Raw genomic sequence first — 22,261 nt, 5'->3', positions numbered from 1 at the left:
GGATGGTCCTGTCCTGTCTGTGCCTGTTTGTGGTGAGGATGTTGAGGTCGTGGAGAGATTCACTTACCTTGGTAGTGATATTCATGTCTCTGCTGGCTGTGAGTCAGAGGTCAATAGACGTTTGGGTCGGGCCTGGGGAGTAATGGATTCACTGGATAATCGGGTGTGGCACTGCCGGTACCTGTGTGGGAGGATGAAAGTCCGAGTCCTTAGGTCCTTGGTGCTTCCAGTCTTGCTCTATGGATGCGAAACTTGGATTCTGACCAAGGATCTGAGACAGAGACTTAATTCCTTTGGTACCAGGACTCTTCGAAGAATCCTTCGCTCTCGCTGGTCGGACTTTGTGTCCAACGAGCGGTTGCTGAGAGAGACTCAAATGAGATTTGTTCCCTGCATAGTCTGTGAGCGTCAGCTGCAGCTCCATGGACATGTGGCTCGTTTTCCTGCTGCTGATCCTGCTCACCAGATTGTCTCAGCGAGGGAGTCTCATGAGTGGAGGAGGCCAATGTACCTACCACGTGCCTCGTGGTTGCAGCAGGTTGACCAGCATCTCAAGGAGATGGGGATGGGCCTGGCATCTGCCTGGGGGAAGGCCAGACGGAGGTCCCTGGAGTACCGGCGGAAAGTGGACGCAGCGATTTGCTGCTCTGTTGCATGCTCCCATACCTGACCTGACCTGATGAATTTGCACTGAAGTTGGGAAAAAAAAAACGATTAATAATGGAAGACGAACAAGCACTGCACAATGGGATTTTTAAAATTTCTAACCCGGAGATTCGTTTCTATACATTGGAGGAGGGATGGATTTCAGAAGAATTGAGAGAATGGAGAAAGGAAGCATTGTAACAGATGGAATTTTTCGACACAGGATGAAAGAAAGGTCCAAAATAACTCAGGTGCTTGAAGAAGAAGAGTACAGCTGAGAGAGGAAGTCAGAACATTTTAAGAGACCTTTTTTTAAGATTAGGGAAGAGACAGGCAGAGTAGAGGAAGAGTTTATAGAAAAAAAATCGTGAAGGTGAGTGGTGAATCCCTTCACGATTAAAGTGGGATTGTAAATGTGGAAGGCAAAGAAGAAGAAGCAGAAAGGGGAAGAGGAAGTCTCGGGGTTACGGGAGGGAAGGTGAGAAGGGACAAGACGATTTTATTTTAAATTTTTTAATTTTTATATTTTAAGACATGAAACAGAGGGTATAGTTGGGAGGAATTGAGGGAACGATGGAGGGATAGTGGGGGAAAAACTGAAGGTGATAAGGAGAAAATACAACAAACAGATCTTGCACACAAACGGGAAGAAGGGTAGGCCTTAAGGAAACCCGACATGGAAAGACGACAAAAACTCAACAATTATCACAAGTTTTAACACAAGACTGAACTTGAAACGCACAGTAAATGCAGAGATAAAATAACAGTAAAAACGTGACAAAAACGACGAAAACATATCGTTGAGAAAGTCGGCAGAGACCAGGAAGAGGAACCTCCACAGTTGCTCAAGAACCGGAACCGGAAGTCCCCGGTGAGATAAATATAAGGATAAAGCAAAGAAAAAGAACAATAAGAAAAAAACATCCAAGACACAGGAAGTAGCAGAAGTCAGGTGAAATTCGATGTCACTCCAAAGATGTAAAAGTAGGAATTGACATTCCTCATAAAGCTGGGTATATCGTTGGAGAACAGGAAGCATATCACAGGTAGTGAATTCCAAAGCGAGACAGCACGAGGTATAAAACTGTCTGCAAAGCCTTTCATTCTGCACTTTGGATGAGCTATAGTGCATAAGTGTGCAGAGATGGCAAACCGAGTCTTGCGTCCAAACACTCGCACAGGAGTAACCAAGTTGGAAAGTCCAGCAGAACATTTTCCATGAGGATATCTATAGAACAGACTAAGAGTGGCAACTGACCTATAGCGAGAGAGCGGTTGAAGAGTTGAACCCATCTACACACCAACCAGGTTAACTATGCGTTTCTGGAGCCGATCAAGAAAAGATAAGTGGCAGGCTGGTTCTTCAGCCCAAATGTGGCAACAGTACTCCATGAGGGGATGTGTAGTTGTCTTATCCAAGTACAAAACAGCATCAGGAGGTTAATACCTATGTGCTCAAGAAAGACAACAAATTCGCTTGGACGCACTCTAAGCAATACTAGAAAGTACTTATCCCAATGGAGGTTAGAGGAGATATCCAGAACAAGAAGCCAAAGCTCAGATAATTCTGTTGAGGTTGAAGATCCCATGTGCACAGAAGGGAAAGACCTGTTTCTGGAGTGAGACATGGGCAACAATGTAGTTTTCTTTGCATTGAAAGTTACCAGCCCACCATGCCCCACTTCAACACATTCTCCAAATCATTGTCCAGCGAAACTCCAACCTCATTACAACTAGTGTTGAATGAATCAGCAGATCTACTGTAAAGTGAGGAGTCATCAGCATACATGGTTAGCTGAGACAGAACATTATGAGGAAGATCATTGACAAAAACAAGGAACAGACAGAGCCCAGTGGAACACCAGAATTGATGGAGCAAGTCGGAGAAGATTGACTCTCAAGGACCACCTTCATCTTGTGATTTGTAAGGAAAGCTGAAATGATTGAATGCATCACTCCAGGTACACCATATGGCTGGAGTTTGTGGAGCAGACCCTTATGCCACACTTTATCAAAGGCTTTTGAGATAACCAAAGCAATGAATCGAGCTTCACCCTTGAGCTCCAATACCCTGTTGAAATGATCTGTAATTGAGGATAGCAGATCACCAGTAGAGCAAGAATGGTGAAAGCCATCCTGGCAGTCAGTGAGAAGTTCATTATCCTCCAGATGGTTGAGAAGTTGTTCATTGATGAAGCATTCAAACACCTCACATATTACAGGAAGCAGGCTGATGGGGCAATAGTGACTTGGCTCAGAATGCTCACCAGCACCCTTGAAAACAGAGACAACAGAAGCAACTTTCCAGCATGAAGGAAACACCGAATCAGACAAGCACAGGTTGTATAGCTTGGCAAGAATCGATGTTTGTTCAGGACAACACATCTTCAATACAATCACAGGGATTCCATCAGGTCCAGTTACTTTCGTGGCATCGAGAGTACGAATAATTCTGACAACCTTCATCGGAGTGATAAATGGAACATGAATATCAGTCTGTATGAGATGGAAAATCAGGAAGAGGGTGTTCCTGATCATTGAGGGTAGAATAAGAAACGGTGGTTTAAAAAGAGGTTCGCCTTATGCAGAGGTGAAGTAACAACCTCAGGTCCAGGAAAGAGAGGAGGTATTGAAGATTTATTGTGGTTGAGTACACTGTTGGCAATCCACCAAAAGTCCCAAGAACCAAGTCGCTGAGTCGCAATGGAATTGGCTACAGAAGCTGCATATTGCTGCTTAGCATCTTCAGGAAGTCTTTCACAGAGGTTACTTGCTTTGCGGAACAGCCATTTGGACTCCAGAGACCTTTGCACACAGTACTGCTTGAAATAGTGGTTGTGATGAGGAATTGCTGATGCACATGCCAGAGTGAACCATGACTGTGTGGTCCAAAGTGTTTTTAGGAAAGAAACTGCATGCTATATCGTTATAGGTGCTCGCCTTTTTATCGGAAATTAAAACCTTGGAGCAGTCCTGCAGGGTGGGCCAAATGTTGAACGTGCATCTTCGATTCATGTTTACTATTCGGCTCATAAGAAACAAACTCTGCATTAAACCATCTCACTATAGTACTCATTCTCATTTCCACTTCATCATTATTTAACTGTAAATTAGCAAATACCACCCATTGCTTCACTGATGGGAATAGATAAAGAGGGGAGAGAGGAGAGAAGGGGACAGAGAGGAGAGAAAGGGAGAGAGGAGAGAAAGGGAGAGGTGGGGGGGGGGCGAAGAAGGGGAGAGCTAGGAGGAGAGAGAGAGAGTTAGGGTGCAACTCGCATTTGGGAAGGGGACTTGAGGGGAGGTGGGGGAGGGGGGGAGCAGATAGTCCCATCTGCCGGCACCAATACAAGATTGAACAAAATGGGGTACGTTGAACTAGCACATTCAAACAGGATCGCAAAACCACCCGTCATTTTCAAACAGAATGTACCAATTTTAAAGAGATTACAACATGGGCTTCCCTTGAGGTTTGCGACTCAAATTGTGGCTGCCACCCTCATTACCTGCTGTGGAATTAAATCTCTCTGAGGAGGTCGCACACAGCCCAGATATGCCCCAGAATGCCAGAGAACACACAAATCAGACAAACGAACACCCCTCCAGCAACCGGACCTGCCGCCAAGCCCAACCCCAAAATCCAAACCCCAAAACCTGGCCCAGGCCAGGAGACCCTGAAGCCCTTCGCACCGTTTCTGCAATGCTTATAAACATCCAGAAATGCTTGTGTTTCATGCCTTTATTTAATTTCAGCACAAGTTTTACAACCAAAATTCGATCAGCCCAAGAATCTCTCAACCCGAGCCAAATCCCAAAATTCAAACAACATAATCAAACCCAGCAGCAGTCCCGAGCACCAAAAAAGTGCCCATCCACACAACCACAAGCACTATTGCACAACATAACCACCACCAAACCACAACATCCTGTGGGATCTTATCATAACCACCCATTATTTATCACTTCATGAAAGTTGGAAGAGGGGTGAGGGAGGAGAGAGAGGAAGGAGGGGTGGGGGAGTGAGGACAAACAAAAATATGGGGGGGGTGGGGGAGGTACGGATCTCGGAAAGGGATGGATGGATGGGATGGAAAGTGGATTCACAGCAAGTTCCATCGTTCATGAACACACGATACGCCAATCTCACGGAGTGAACACGAGGTGTAAGGAATGAATGTTGAATGAATGACTTCCCACCTGCTGTTCCTTCATTTGTCATTACCTTCCCTGCCTGCAGCATCTGTAATGAGCTTCAACAACTCTCCCTTCATAACCTCTAAAGTACTCCAACAGGGGGTGCATCTCACTCCAAGGTGAAGGTTACATTTTAAACTTTTGTCAGTGTTACCTAAGACAATAGAACACATATGTATATCTGTACTTAATTTATATTATCACCTTACATTGTGTTGAATGTCAATTTATTATTATATTTTCAAAAACGACAACAGCTGTGAGATAAAATTCATTTACACCACCGTCTACTGTCTCAACATGGCTGACAAACATTGGTTTTGTCCATTCATCAATCCCTCCCTCCATCCATCCATTCCTTCCTTGGATCCATCCATCCATCCTTCCCTCCATCCTTCCATTGATAATGAACTGCAGGCTTGGCACCACGTGACACCGTGGGGTGCAACACAGGCAGGTGAGGCCTGAATTTGTATGTTGATCGATGTATTTTTGATTGTGTTTAGCAGAGACAGTGCTGGACAGTGTGGGTCCTTTTGTCGTGTATTGCCATGGATCGCAAAGAACATCCAAGCATCTTGTAGAGCTCTCGCCAGGTGGCTTAAGCACTCAAGCAAGTACTCCAACAAAACGGTTGATAAGGGACGGCTGGCTTGGCAAGTGATTAGAGATCGCCGATCAGTCGTATTAAACACCATGCATCCAGAGATGTCCAGTGTTAAACAATGTCCGAATTAGACAAATGAACACTTTTTTTCTTTTTCTTTAGCAGTCAGAACTGCTGCTAACTTCAATCCTGGTTCTTAAATTTTGTAATTTGGATTAGTTTTATAGATTCAGGAGCTTATGGCATGTGTGGAAATGAAATAAAGCCACAAACGCTGCCACCTCCGAGCGTTTATAAGCATTGCAATGTATCCAGTGATTCGTAGGTATGAAGATCAGGCATTCGATAATAGGAGTAAGGAAGGTGAAAAATTTTGTTCTGAGTGCTTCATTGTCAAGAAACCATTGCGGCCTGTTCCAAGTCGAGGCATTGTTGAACAGGCCAAATAAAATGGCGAATTAAGACCCCAGCAAGCTGACGGAAGGCTGACTCAGGGGCTGACCAAGGATAACACCTTGATAAAGGATAATTAAATAAAGCAGTTAATTATTTTCAAAAGGGGTGTTTAAATTAACCCAAACACCGAATTTTCATTCATGCACCACCTTGGAGTTCCATTCGGATGCATGCAAAGATTGGGGTTGTGAGGTTTCATGGTTTTGGACTACTGACTGACTGGCACACACTGACATTTATCATTATAGGTACAGCTGGACAGTGCACCTGCATGTGCGATTTTGTTTGTGGGTTTTGCAAATTTAACATCTCGATTTGGATCATGATTATTGGATTTGTCATTTTGACTTTGGCAGAGAACCTTGGACCTGTAAAGTCGTGCTTTCCCTTTTATGTCCTCATTCACCTTGGATTACAACCTCTGCCTTCTAGTTTTCCTGTGCATTTCACTGCATGAGTTCCAATGATGACTTGACAGATAGGTGAAGTGGAATCACATTGTGTTTTGAATTGCATGTCTATCGCTTCGAAATGCTATCATGCAAAAACTGTACTGTACATCAACCTTTTTTTCCCCTCCTCTCACAAATACCATATTCACTTATTTTGTTAAAACTTGCTGCTGTTGTTTTTTTTTATTTTGTTAACCAGAGATATAGTTCAGTATAGATAAGCTTTGCTCTTCATGCCGAGCTGGGGAAAAGGATTTTTAAATTAAGATAAATAATTATTATCAGTTCTCATCCTCTTGATTAAACTTGTTACTGGAATGTATGTATCCAAAATGGAGAGAGTCCACCATAGTCAGTCATTCTTGTGAAGCAATGCCTACCTATAGATGAGATGTATTCTCTACCTATAGATGAGATGTATTCCTGAATCGCAAAAAGCCTTTCATGCATTGCTGCACATACATAATTATTGCCAGACTTTCCCAGGTCAACATGAACATGCATACGCAAGCTTACATCACCATACATACTTCACAGATACATTATCTCAAACATGACCTGGTGTGCCTAAATCGGCTTCCCACTATATAAACTCAGCTATTACTTGAGTGCAGTATCTGTCATTTCGAGAGATATCCCATGTGCTTTACTGTGCTTCTCACAAATACAAGTATGTATTTCAGATGGGTAAGACATGTTCCAGTAATGCAGAATGAATTAACATTCCGAAACATCTTCAAAAGTGATCTCATTTACGAGCAAATACTCCGGGAATGTAAAAAAAGACCTGCATTAGGGATCTTCGGTTCGACAAGTTGCACGGAACTGTCCTTATATATGTGGGTGTTTCAATGATTCCTGCTGCCCAGTTTGCAGTTGGCAGGCTACACTTTAAATGTGATTCTGGCTAAGTGATGCAGATTGACACTTATACCTCTCACCAAAATCTGCTCCTAAAAGCTCAGGTTTCGCTTTTGAGCCTCCGGTTTGCCATAATGTGTAAGTGTTGAGAGGAGTGTGTCGTGCCGAGGGTAGATGATTACTTGCTCAGTACACTTGCATCACTGTTCTTCTTGATGATATGCTGTCTGACCGACAAAAGCGGTTATTTATTTAGTAGTCGCACCTGTGACAAAAATGACTAATAATTTGAACAAATTTAAAGAAACCGCAGCAATAATGTTCCCATTATTTATTGACGAATTTTTGGAAATAATTATATATTTTCCTCAAAGTATAGTTTCGTGGTTTTTTGCATTTCTTTCCCCTTCCTTCAGGAATCACAATCTCAGGTATACTGTTCATTTGTCCATTGGCAACGCCATCTTTGTCCTTGTAGATTTGTCTTCATGAAACATATTAACTTGAAATTTAAAAAAATTACACTTTTGATTGTTTTGAAAGCAATAATTTATTCTGATACCCTTTCGCCAGTAAACGAGGAATGCACACAAGTTTGTATCACTATTTCAAAAAGCCTCTTAAAATGGATCAATATATTGACCCAGACATTGTTACCTCCACCACCAAAGGTGAAGGACGTCATGTTTTCACCCCTATCTGTTTGCCTGTCTATTTTTCTGTTTGTTTGTGTACAGGATATCTTAAAAGATTGTGGACGGATTCGGATAAAACTTGGTGGACATGTTGGGTGTGTGACAAGGAAGAATTTAGTAAATTTTTTATTAAGATCCAGATTCGGATCTGATAATTTTTCAAGTGATTCTTCACCATTGAGGAGATAGGGCTAAACTGATACATAACTGGATATCTCAAAAAGTTGTGGACAGATTCGGATGAAATTGGTGGACATGTTGGGTGTATCACAAGGACGAATTGATTGGATTTTGGTGAAGATCCAAATCTGGATCTGGATACAAGAATTATTTAAATTTTTAAAGTGATTCTTCACCATTGAGAGATAGGGCCAAAAACGATATTGTACTGTCTCGCATGATATTTCAAAAATGTATTGGGCCCGATAGGTTCTCGTGGATCAGGCATTACGTGGCTGGTGGAGGTATGCACTCTAGCGAGTGCCCTTCCACTTACTTTTGTTATTACCTTTGCCAGAGGAGAGGGTATTGCATTTGGGTCTGTTTGTTATATGTTGGTCTGTTCCGTTAGTTGGTTTGTTTGTTTGTCCGGTCATCTGCAGCCCAAACGGCTGGACCAGTCATTCTTAAATTTTTACACCTGATAGGCAATCTACCTGAGATGATCCGCGTCCAAACCCCGTCTTAATCGGACTAAACGTCACGACGTGACGTCACACAACGTGAAAACACATTTTTGGACATAACTCAGTGACCGGAAGTCGTAGCGACTTCCGGTTGACGCCAAATTAAACTCATTCAAATATCTAAATGATTACGAAATGCATCTTATTACAAATTCCGCATAGTTTTAGCAAGTGTATGACATCAAAGTTTTGCCTATTGACGTCATTTAAAAAATATATTTATGCTCGTGTGCAGCCAAAACTACTTTAGCAATCGTTCTCAAATTTTAACACGTGATAGCCAATCTTACTGAAATAGTCTGGGATCAAATCACGTCATAATCGCACTTAACGTCACGACGTTACGTCAAAAAAAAAAGGTGAAAACAAGCTTTTGAACATAACTCGGTGACCGGAAGTCGTAGCGACTTCCTGTTGACGCCAAAATAAACTTCAATGGAATATCTAAATGTTTTAAAATGCATATTAGTACAAATTATGCACAGTTTTCACAAGCGTATGACGTCAAAGTTTTTAGCTATTCTATTCGTTCTGCAGGTCACAATTGGCGACGAGAGGTCTCCTTCAGGGCTCTCTGCTGACGATCTCAAAGTTAAGTTTCCGGTCGTTATTTGTCCCGTTTAAACTGTTTAATTTTCTCACCTACATGTTACTGTGTGTTCCTAGTTCGGTTTTGTTTCAAAAATCGTGCTATTTTGTGAGTATTTTTGTCGACGTTCTTACCAGGTGTTTGAGGCCGAGGCCTTGCCGAGGCTTGAGGACTACCGGTTCCACTCGGTGATCGATCGGTTTTTTTTTGTTTGTTTTTTTTTGTTTTTTTCTCCCCATTACCTTCAATTTCTATCCTCCCCATTACCTTCAATTTTCATCCTCCCCACTTTCCTAACATCCCCCATTCTCCCAACTAATCTTTCTTATCTCAAATTTTTTTTAAAAAAATACCCAACAACAACAACAACATGCTAACCTTCTCCCGATTCTGCTTCTTCTTCTTCCTCTTATCTTCCTCCTCGTCTTCTTCCTCGATTTTTTTTTTCCTACACTTCCATGACCTAATCTGTTGAACTCTCTCAAACATTAATATTAACAACAAAAACGATCTTATAATGCTTCATCTTCCTCTCTCACACGTGTGGTACCCTTTCCTGTATCATAATGCACTACTCTTCTGCTATTTTAACAGACTGCTCTCATTTCGAGCTCTCCTTCATTCCTTGCTTAAAAAGTCCAACTGTAACAGCGCTTCTTCTCTCCATTCTCTGAATTCGCCTTCATTGCATCCATCAGAAACGTGTTAAATCGCATCTCTGACCTAAAACTTTAAAAAAACTACAGTTTGCTATGAATGTTCGCTTTCCATCAACCATTCTTTTTTTTTCCAACTTCAGTGCCAACTCACCCCTCTCAACCTTCACTCTCACTCTCAAAGCAACCATCCCACTCTTCTCCTCCAAGCCTCCCTCTCATCTCTCTCAAAAATTTCCCCCTCACCTTTCTCCCACCTTTCATCCCCCTCACTCATCCTTTTCAAAGTTGCCTCCCTCCACTGCCCTCTCACCTCCATCTCTTCACTCCACCTCCTCAAATCCTCAACTGCCTTCTTCCTTGTCTCTTGTCCCCCCTCTCCCCCACCACCACAGAGCCTTTTCTACTCCTCATTCGGCCCCCTCCCCTTGCTATTCTGCAATACCCCACACTTTCAACAACCCTCCTTAACTCCCCCCTCCTCGTCCCTTGTCCTACCCTCCCCCTCCCCCTCCACCCCCTGCACACAAAGCCTCCTCCCCTACCTCTTCATTAAAAGTGTGGACCTCAAATATCCAGGGCCTTCGCTCAAACCTTTCAGATCTTTCCATACAGGTTGCCACTGACAAACCAGACATAATCTGCCTAACAGAAACTTTCCTCTCCCAAGACGAGTCTGACTCCCAAATATCTCTCCCCAGTTACTCCCTCCTCCGGTATTACAGACCTGAGCCTCGTCCTGGTGGAGGTATTGCTCTCTTCATCAAAGAATCTATTCCTCACTCTCCATGCACTGCTCTCACTCTCCCACACCCCAAGGAATACCTCTGGCTATGGCTTCCCCTCCACTCCCACCTCATGTTTATATGTGTACTGTACCGTACACGGAAGAGTGATGACTCCATCGACACCTCACTATCCGAAAACATGGACCATCTTCGATCTTCTCATCCGAACTCTCTCTTCCTCTTATATGGTGACTTCAATTGTCATCACACCAGTTGGCTCGGTGTGGGTACCTCTTTCACCTGTCATGGCACCTCAGCAAAAGCTTTCTGCGACTCATGAGGACTGACTCAATCAGTCAACTTCCCGACCCGGATCTCAACCAATGGTATTCCATCTCTTCTGGATCTTATTTTGACAAATTTCCCTGACAATATCTGCTGCTCTTTCTCCACTCCAATCGGTTCTTCTGACCACGTCCTTGTCAAAGTGGACATCTCTCTTGCTGTTTTCAGAGAACCACCTCACCGCCGTTGAGTCTGGTATTTCACTCAAGCCGACTGGCAAGGTCTCCATGCAGCCCTCAAACTTATAGACTGGTCTCCTATCGCTAATTTCTCCAACATCAACTCATCCTGGGAATTCTTTCAAAGAAACTTGCTCTCCCTCATGCACAGATTTATCCCCTCTCGTGTTCAGTTGTCCTACCCTTCCTCCCGCCCTTGGTTTACTGAAGCTTGTGGCGAGGCAGTTGTCCTGAAACAACTTACCTTTGCCTCATGGAAAGCAAACCCAATTGAGGGCAATCTCAGTTCCTTCCACAAAGCTCGGAACAAGTGTGTATCTACCCTCAGGAGAGCCAGAAAACAACATCATTCTCATCTCAAGTCTGAACTCTCAAACCTCTGTCCCTCCTCAAAATCCTGGTGGCGTTTAATCAAATCTGTTTCTGGTGTATGTTCCCCCTCTATCCCCTCCCTTACCTCAAATGGCCGCACTGCTGATACCGCACGTGATAAAGCTGAATGTCCAAACTCGGTGTTTGTAGTTAAATCTTCTGTCCGAAACCCATCACTTTCTCTACCCAACTTACCCAGTCGCACCCAACTGTCCCTGAACTCTGTGTCCTTTTCTCCTGACAAGGTGGAGAGCTTGCTTTCAAACCTCGCCTCAGATTCTGCAAATGGTCCAAACCGCATCAGCCCACGTGTCCTCAAAGCCTGCTCTTCTGCTCTTGCTCACCCTCACTCTGTTCTATTCACCCTCTCATTTGCCCAAGGTCATCTGCCATCTGCTTGGAAATCTGCTAACATCACTGCCCTGCATAAATAAAGGTGCAAAAACAGATCACTGTAACTCCAGACCAATCAGCCTTCTCCCAATCATCAGCAAGGTGATGGAATCCATCATCACTTCAGACGTGAAATCCTTCCTCTTCTCCAATGGCTTGATTTCCGATCATCAATTTGGTTTCAGACCAGGCCACTCTACCCTGGATGTGCTGCTTCTGCTCTCCTATCAATGGATGGAGGTCCTCAATGCCAGTCAGATATATACGAACCGTATCCCTGGACACATCAATAGCTTTTTGACACAGTCTGGCACCCTGCACTACTTACCAAACTCTCTTCCCATGGTATTCAAGGCCATCTCCACTCATGGCTCGCAGACTTCCTCTCCTGTCGCAGTCAACGTGTGGCCCTAAATGGAGTTCTTTCATCCCCTCTTCCTGTGCAGGCTGGAGTTCCTCAAGGTAGCGTTCTGGGCCCTGTTCTTTTTCTGGTTTTCATCAATGATCTCTCCGACTCTCTGGAAAATCCTCTATTTCTCTTTGCCGACGACTCCACCCTCTGCCGTACCATCTGTCATCCCTCAGACTGGCAATCAGCAGCTTCTTCGCTCACTGCAGATCTGGATAAAATCACAATCTGGTCCAACACGTGGAACATGTCTTTCAATCCAGACAAATCTCACACTCTCACTATTTCTCTTCGAAAGGACCGTTTAAAAAACCCACCCATCCACTTTCTAAACAATCCTCTGGAAGAAGTCTTTTCTTTCAAGCTTCTGGGTCTCACTATCTGCCATGACCTTTCCTGGGAAAGTTACATTTCCAACCTCACCTCAAAAGCCAGTCGCCGACTGGGAATCCTCCATCGTACAAAGTCCTTCCTCGGCCCTCTTGAGCTCCTGACCACTTACAAAGCTTTTGTCCGTAGCCTGATGGAGTACTGCTCTCCCCTCTGGGCTGGTGCTCCTGCCTCCCACCTTTCTCGGCTTCACGCTGTGGAAACCAAGGCATTTCGGATCATTGGCATCTCCCGCAATGAAGCTGAGTTTTTGGGCCTCTCACTTAATCACCGCAGGTTGGTCGGTGGTCTTTCTGTCTTCTACCATCCCCTCTCCAGCCTCGCCCCCTGCTCTCTCTGCGATTTGTCCCCACCACATTTCCAAAAGGCACTCAAGGTCCGCCAACAACCCCCTTCTGGTAAATCTACCAAAATCACGAATCACTGCTCATCTTCACTCTTTCGTTCCTCTTTTTTCCCGCCTTTGGAATAAACTTCCTCACTCTATTCTTTCCCATTCTTCCCTCCAGGCTTTCAAAACAGCTGTTCACCACCACCTCTTATCTTCCCCCATCCAAATATTCGATCTTTTCTTCCCCCGATAATCCACCCAAGCCCACTTCCTTCAATTCCCCTGCTTTCCTTCTTGAAAGTCCCTGTTATGTCCATCTTCTCTTCGCCATGTTCCTCGTTCCATCCCCATCCCTCTCCCTTCCGCAGTTCACCTAATGTCTGTTCCCCACTGTTTTGTCCCTTCCACTCCCGCTCCTCTTGTCTCATGCCCCCTTGCTGTGCGTTGTGTGTTAGCTCTCATACGAGCCTCGACCAAGGTATACAAAAAAATTCTTAACCGATTTGGATGAAATTTTAAGAGCTGATAGAAATCCACAGTGCCAAAAGATATGTGACTTTTGGTGATGTTCAAGATCAGGATTTGGATTCTGCATCACTTTATATTATCGCCCATTATAAACCAATGGGGAATTTTGTGAAATACACATGGCTATTTCTCAAACAGTTTTGCACTTATTATATTGAAACATACTTTCTATCTATGCATGATTGTACATATTAACATGTGTACAAAGTTTGATCGAAATTGACCCAAGGTCAAGGTCAGGGTAACCCAAAACATGAAAAACACACATAAAATACATATTTTTGTTTTACAACATATTTCATACCTGATAACGGGATCGTAAAGCTGGTTGAAAAGCAATGTTCCTCGGTATTTTCAAATATTTTCTACGATCAGAATGAAGGCAACAAGCACCGATGAAAAGTTGTTGAATGTCACATGGTGGCTTTAAATGAGTTGTGAAAATTTTCAATCTGCTGCCGTTACCATGACAACGCGCGCCTGATTGTTATTTGTGACGTCGCGGCATTTTATTAATGTACGAACAAATAAACACCACACATTCCATGACATTACAGCTTGGACCAACACACGGAAAGGTCAACTAATTCACCAAGTGTCGTGCTCAGCACGATTTTTCATCTATTTCTTTGTTTGTTTGTCCACACAGAACTTGTGTTTTTCTCCGCAACCGCTTGGCGGATTGAGACGATTTTTTTTTTTACCACAGAAGCGACTACTCATGTAGAATTGTTTAATTATAATTATGACGTCATAGCTCACGTGGTGTGTGGCAGACATGTTGGAAAAAAGGAAAAACTTTGGACCTCTGTATCTGAAACCGCACCAAGGAAAAAAATGAAACTTGGCACAAAGCAAGTACTCCTCATGGAAAACAAGTGATATTTTTTTGACGATGTCATACTTGGCTTCCTGTGACGTCATAATTGCATAATGTAGAATGCTACGTCTGATCAGTATGAAAATTTTTGAGGGTCATCTCAGGATAAATTGATCCGCAGAAAAAAATTGATGTCATCAGTCACATGATTTGGCAGCGATATTGTTTTTTTTTCTTTTCAAAAATCTTCTCTCAAATAGCTGACCAGATCAAGATGAAACTTTATACGTGTGACCATCTATCTATCCATGAGAAACAAAACAATCACACATATGATGTTGGATTTACCCTAAAACCATGTTGGATTTACCTTAAAACCTATTAAAAATAAAATATCTTTTTCTCAAGAATGGCCAGACAGATCGAGGAGAAACTTCACAAAAATGTTCCCCAAGCCTTGGGTATACCAGGGCATTCACAAATAATTGATGTCACATGGTCTGGCAGCCATGTTGGATTGAGTGAAAATCTTTAAAAAATTCCTTTTCTTGAACTACTTCATCAAATTGGCGTGAAACTTCACATTTATGATCTTGTGGACATGGGGAATGGAATATATTTATTAAATATCAACCTGATCAGATGCATGATCTGGCAGCCAGAATTTTTTTTTTGATGTGGGTTCTTGTATTGTTTTTTTTTTTTAATAATTCTCACTTGGCTGTGCCTCGATGGGTTTGAGGATAGAGTAGCAGCTGAAACCCGAATCCTATCCAGGTTCCTCCTGATTACTTCATCTTTGCTTTTTGATTGTTAATTATCTAACACACCAGTACACAAACACCACACAAAATACACTGCAAAAAACTGCATAAACACTACACAAAAGTCCTGGTGAGGCTCTTTGTCTTGGTTTTCATCATGTTTTCACATGACCAATGATAGTGTTTTAATATTCTCTTTTTGTCAATTTCCTGCCCCCCCCCCTAAACATTGTTAAGTACATGTCCATAACATATCCATTATTTTTATATTGCTTCTTGTTGTAAATCCCTTTCCAAATACAGGGAGTGATTATCTCAACATAGAAAACTTTTCAAAGAAAGAGCAAAGCCAGGATTTTTGAAGACCTTGCATTCAGCGAAAGGTCATTTTCTACATGTTCTCAACAAAGCAAAGCAACAGTGTAAGAACTCAGTGTGCAAGTACACGATGAGAAATAAGCACCTGCTCGAAGAAATGAGCCACCTGGCCACGTTATTTTCTTTTAACCCATCTTTCCTTTTATTTGCACCTGTCTCCAACTCAAGTCAGCCATTATGTTGAAGTTCGTCGGTTCAAAATTCATACCGTTTTGCTTGACCTGAAATGAATTTAGGGCCAACAGTTTTTAGGTACAGTATTTGTTCAAACATGGTTTATGTACGATGCAGAAGGTACATTATGATCACCAAAAGTGCTTGAACAGTGAATAAATAAGCAGGACAATTTGACAAGCATTTATTCACTTTATAATTAAGGGTTCATGCAAATCTCTGAACTTGTCAATCACACTTTGTACCAAATTTGGGCAGATAAAAGGAGTAATATTGTGGAATTCCATATTTTAAGTTTCTTCTAACCGAAGTCAGAAACTTTGGCTTGGCTGTCCTATTTCAAACACCGGCATGACCTGTTGTCTTCCATTTGCTAACAGGCATTGCTCGCAGTCAACTTGGGAATGGCTAATATGACAGAAATGTCGTAAACCTCGAGCACACAATAACCATTCCTCATTTATGGTCAGTAAGCCTTTTTATCTCTTGGCATGTTGATTACAATTGAGTTTCAATACCTGCGGCACACTTTCAAACAACACATGCTGCTTTGCATTGTGATAATTTACACATACAGACTTCAAGGGTTCATTTTGAGTTTGAGTGCAAGCCCCATACCAATGGTAATATCGAGTATGCATGCATGTTTCAGAGAAGAATCAAGGATTTTGGAAAGAGGAGTGTACAAATCTCTCTGAAAGACCTTAAAAAATAGATGGAGGGAATGATTGTAGTAAATGATAAATCCATCCATCCATTGGGACCATACTCTGACCAGAGCATTGGTGCTGCCTAAGCAGTCTCCTTGGCTATTGGGCACCACATTCCTGGACGGGTCGCCACTCCAACGCAGATATCAGCAAGCTGATACTCATTTTGCCAACCTCGGAAGGATGACAGGCTGAATTAATCCCACCTGATGTTAAGTCAACAGGTTAATACTTGGTTCACACTCAGGCCAACAGGGCTCACACTCAGGACCCTAAGATCCCAAGCCAGCCACCCTAACCACAAAGCCAATACCTGGCTTACAAATTATAAATGAGCATCTTTAATACAATATTGTATGCACACATATATACACAAACACACACACCTTGAGAATAAATCTGCATAAAGCAACCATGCAAGGCTACCCAAGGTAAGCATTTTGCCATTTCAAACCCTTCCTAGAGTTCCTCCACAGCTGTAAAGATGTTTACAAATGGTACATACCTTGGGTAGCCTTTCATGGTTGCTGTATGCAGCTACTTTGACGAGAAGTGCATGAGAGGAGTCCATTTATTTATATAATCCTAGCCACATGGGTTAATTGATTAGATGAGAGCGAATTCGATGTTCCCTCCATTCAAAGGTGAGAGATGTGAGTTGGTCTGTTTTTCATTTATATATACAGTACTTGTAGAAAGTTCACACCGCCTTTCAAATTTTTCACCTTTTGTTGCTTGATAGCTTGGAGTTAAATTGCATTAAAAATACAAAACTAGAATATCTTGGTTTGATAAATGTCCACTCCCCTTATAATAGCAACTGTAAATTAGCTCAGGTTTAATGAATCAATTTCAAAATCACACACCAAGTTAATTGGCCTCCACCTGTGTTACATTGTAGTGATTCTGATTATTTCAGAATAAAATCAGCTGTTCCTCTAGGTTTCCTCTGCTGGGTAGTGTATTTCACAGCAAAGACTCAAACATGAACTCCAAGGAGCTTTCAAAAGACCTCCGGGATAAAATTGTAGAAAGGCACAGATCAGGGGATGGGTATAAAATATTTCAAAGGCCTTGAATATCCCTTGGAGCACGTCAAGGCAATCATTAAGAAGTGGAATGCATATGGTACCACCAAGACCCTGCAGAGATCAGGCCGTCCCTCCAAAATGGATGACCAAGCAAGGAGGAGACTGATCAGAGAGGCCAATAAGAGGTCAATGGCAACTTTGAAAGAGGTACAGGACTTTATGGCAAAGAATGATCACTGGAATGTGACGACAATATCCCAAGAACTTCACAAGTCTGGCTTGTACGGTAGGGTGTCAAGATGCCAGCAATTACTCAAAAAAGCTCACCTTGAGTCCCATTTGAGGTGTGCAAAAAAAAAACCACTCCAGAGATTTTGAAGCCATGTGGCAAAAAGTTTTGTGGTCTGACGAAACCAAGATGGAACCTTTTGGCCAAAATGCAAAACGTTACATTTGGTCCAAACCCGACACAGCACATCACCCAAAGAACACCATCTCTATTGTGAAGCATGGTGGTGGCTGCATCATGTTATCGGGATGTTTCTCATCAGCAGGGACTGGGGTACTTATCTGGATAGAATGGAAATGGATGGAGCAGAATACAGAAAAATCCTAGAGGAAAACATGCTGCCCTTCGCAAGAAAGTTGAAATTGGGACGGAAGTTCATCTTTCAGCATGACGACGACCCGAAGCACAAAGCAAAGCTACACTGGAGTTAAAGAATAAAAAGGAACAAAAATATAAATGTCCTTGAGTGTCCGAGTCAGGGCCCCGACCTGAATCCAATCGAAAATCTGTGGCATGACTTGAAGATTTCTGTCCATCAATGCTCCCCACGCAACTTCACTGAGCTTGAACAGTGTTTGTGCAGAAGAATGGGAAAATATTGCCCAATCAAGGTGTGCAAAGTTAGTGGAGATCTATCCCAACAGACTCACAGCTGTAATTGCTGTCGAAGGTGCTTCCACCATGTATTAACTCAGGGGGGGTGGACACTTATCCAACCAAGGTATTCTAGTTTTGTATTTTTAATTATTTTTCTAAAATTTGTAGAATCTGTTGGTTACGATGTGTAAATAAAGGTTGAAAAATCTGATTTCAAGCCGTTTAATTCCAGGCTGTGAGGAAACAAAAGGTGAAAAATTTGAGAGGTGTAGACTTTCTTTCAGTACTGTATGTGTACATGTGTGTATGCGTGTGTGTATGTGTGTGTATGTTTTGTGTGTGTATATGTATATATATATATATATATATATATATATATATATATATATATATATATATATATATATATATACTAATAAATAGCTGTGTGTGTGTGTGTGTGTGTCTCCTCAATAACTCCAAAACCTTGAAACCTATCAGTCTGTAACTTTGCATGCAGACAAAGGGAACTCCAAGGAAGTGTAAGAGTGAAAATTGCGTGTATAGGTTAATTAAAACACCCCTTTTGAAGATGATTAACAACCTTATTTAATTACATCCTTCATCAGGCGCATTCTCGGCCACCTCGCTCTTTGGGGTCCCAAGGCCTATCCGAGATAACTTCGCTGGGGTCTGATGCCGCCATGTTTTTTGGCCTGCTTAACAATACCTTGATTTGGAACAGGCTGCAACGATTTCTTCATGATAGTTTTCTTTTTTCACTTTCCTCACTCATATGATCGAATGCCTTTTCATCATAGCTACGAATCGTTGTGTACATCGCTTTCGCAAGTACTATAGTTTTCAAATTAGGAGCTTGGAGCGATTTCATGCATTATATGATACAATTTTCCACGGTCTACTCTCAAAGACTAAATAAAGTATATCATCGAAATATTATTTCGGATTTGAGGATCAGATATCATCCAGACTAAATAAGTGTCCAAATCTGATAATTTGAAGAAATAACGAGTCATAACTAAGCCGATATACCTGTTTACTTTGAGCAAACAAGGCGATGTTCCCTCCTCCACCCATACACATGAAAATGTGAAACTCCCAAATAATACAAATAGGCCGCCATGATCCGCCAATGTCCACTCTGTGTGCACCACAGAAAGACCGCCGAATAAGCCAAAATTATTTGTCACCGTCCACCCTGTGTGCATCACAGCAACCCGACTCAATTGGCCAAAATGATATGCTCCTTTCCATGACCTGAATTGCACAACAGCTACTCTGGGTCAAAATTATCCACAAACATCCACCCCGTATGCACCACAGCAAGACCACTCTACCACAGCAAGACTTGTGATTATGAATACAGACAAACTTTTCACAGACAAACTCACATTGTTCTACGTGAAATACTCCGCTCTTGACCATCAGTAGTGGACTCTCATGCCGGGTCATCTCTTTATAAAGGCCTGACTGGGACTATGTCTCCTGGGGCATTTGCAATAACCGCCAGAGAGACTCGATCCTCCGCCCGAGAGAGTCATAAAATGATGCAGGGAAAGAGGTTGGAAATGTGTGTGCAGGAGACCAGATGGAAAGGAGACAGGGTGAGGAGGTTGGTGGGAGGGTATAAGCTGTTGCACATGAGTGCCGATTAAAGAAGTAATGGCGTGGGAATATTGATATCAGAAGAGATGAAGAAGCAAGTGGTCAGAGTGGAGAAGCAAGTGGTCAGAGTGGAAACGTGGGAGGGTTGGATAGTTATGGCATGGTTTGGTGGTGCAGAGGCAAATGGTGTGTGTTACGTTGGTATATGGGCCACAAAGGGGAAGGACAGGGGCGGAGAAGCAGGAATTCAGGGATGCACTGGATCGGATGATGGGAATGTTTGAGCTGGAGGTGATGCTGTGCATTGCGGGAGACATTAACGTGCACGTGGGAGTAGCAGAACTAGGTGAAGAGGAATGTTTTGGTAAATTTGGTTGGGGAACTAGGAATAGATTGTCAAGAGCTGGTGGAGCTGGGAGCGAGAAATGGGATGGCCATAGCTGGTTTATTTTTTCAAAACAGGGAAAGCCACAAGATTACCTCAATGAGTGGACAGCATAGAGCATAACTGGATTTGGTGGTGGAAAGGAAATAACAGTTGAGGAGGGTTAAGGATTGTAAGGCAGTGGATGCATTGCATGTTACCACCCAGCACAAGCCTGTGATGTTTTTAGTACTGATGAAGAAAAGGTGGGATGCGAAGTGAAGGAGTCGGAAGATTATTAGCTGGGGAAGTGTTGGGGAAATGTCGTCGAGTACAAGGAGAAGTTGAGAGCTAGGTATGAGCAACGTAGCAAAGAAGTGAAAGGTTTGGAGGAGGAGTGGAAGAAGTATGGAGAGGCATTTAGGGGAATGGCAGAAGTCTTGTGTGGTAGGACGTCAGAAAATGGTGCATCATTGAGGGATAGAAAACAGTGTTTGTATATATATATGTATATATGTATATATATATGTATATATATATATATATATATGTATATGTATGTATATATGTATATATATATATGTATATGTATGTATATATGTATATATATATATATATATATATATATATATATATATGTATGTATATGTATATATATATATGTATATGTATGTATGTATGTATATGTATATATATATATGTATATATATGTATATATGTATATATATATATATATATATGTATATGTATGTATATATGTATATATATATATGTATATGTATATATATATATATATATATATGTATATGTATATGTATATGTATATGTGTATATATATATGTATATATATATATATATATGTATATATATATATATATATATATATATATACACATATACATATACATATACATATTTTTTTTGTATACCTTGGTCGAGGCTCGTATGAGAGCTAACACACAACTCACAGCAAGGAGGCATGAGACAAGAGGGGTGGGAGTGGAAGGGACAAAACAGTGGGGAACAGACACATTAGGTGAACTGTGGAAGGGAGAGGGATGGGGATGGGATGGGGAACATGGCGAAGAGAAGATGGACATTTCAGGGACTTTCAGGAAGGAAAGCAGGAGAAATGAAGGAAGTGGGCTTGGGTGGATTATCGGAGGTAGAAAAGATCGAGGATTTGGATGGGGGAAGATAAGAGGTGGTGGGGAACAGCTGTTTTGAAAGCCTGGAGGGAAGAATGGGAAAGAATAGAGTGAGGAAGTTTATTCCAAAGGCGGGAAAAAAGAGGAATGAAAGAGTGAAGATGAGCAGTGATTCGTGATTTTGGTAGTTTTACCAGAAGGGGGTTGTTGGCAGACCTTGAGCGCCCTGTGGAAATGTAGTGGGGACAAATCGCAGAGAGAGCAGGGGGGCAACGCTGGAGAGGAGTCGGTAGAAGACAGAAAGACCACCGACCAACCTGCGGTGAATGAGTGAGAGGCCCAAAGACTCAGCTTCATTGCTGGAGATGCCGATGATCTTAAATGCCCTGGTTTCGACAGCGTGAAGCCGAGAAAGGTGGGAGGCAAGAGCACCAGCCCAGAGGGGAGAGCAGTACTCCATCAGGCTACGGACAAAAGCTTTGTAAGTGGTCAGGAGCTAAAGAGGGCCGAGGAAGGACTTAGCACGACGGAGGATTCCCAGTCGGCGACTGGCTTTTGAGGCGAGGTTGGAAATGTGACTTTCCCAGGAAAGGTCATGGCAGATAGTGAGACCTAGAAGTTTTAAAGAAAAGATTTCTTCCAGAGGATTGTTGAGAAAGTGGATGGGGTGGTTTTGTAAATGGTCCTTTCGAAGAGACATAGTGAGAGTGTGAGATTTGTCTGGATTGAAAGACATGTTCCACGTGTTGGACCAGTTTGTGATTTTATCCAGATCTGCAGTGAGTGAAGAAGCTGCTGCTTGCCGGTCTGAGGGATGACAGATGGTACGGCAGAGGGTGGAGTCGTCAGCAAAGAGAAATAGAGG

This window comes from Eptatretus burgeri, chromosome 7 (assembly GCF_056783735.1).
Source record: "Eptatretus burgeri isolate ZD-2024b chromosome 7, Ebu_testis_v1, whole genome shotgun sequence".
Taxonomy (NCBI): Eukaryota; Metazoa; Chordata; class Myxini; order Myxiniformes; family Myxinidae; genus Eptatretus; species Eptatretus burgeri.
This window is presented reverse-complemented; position numbering follows the sequence as displayed.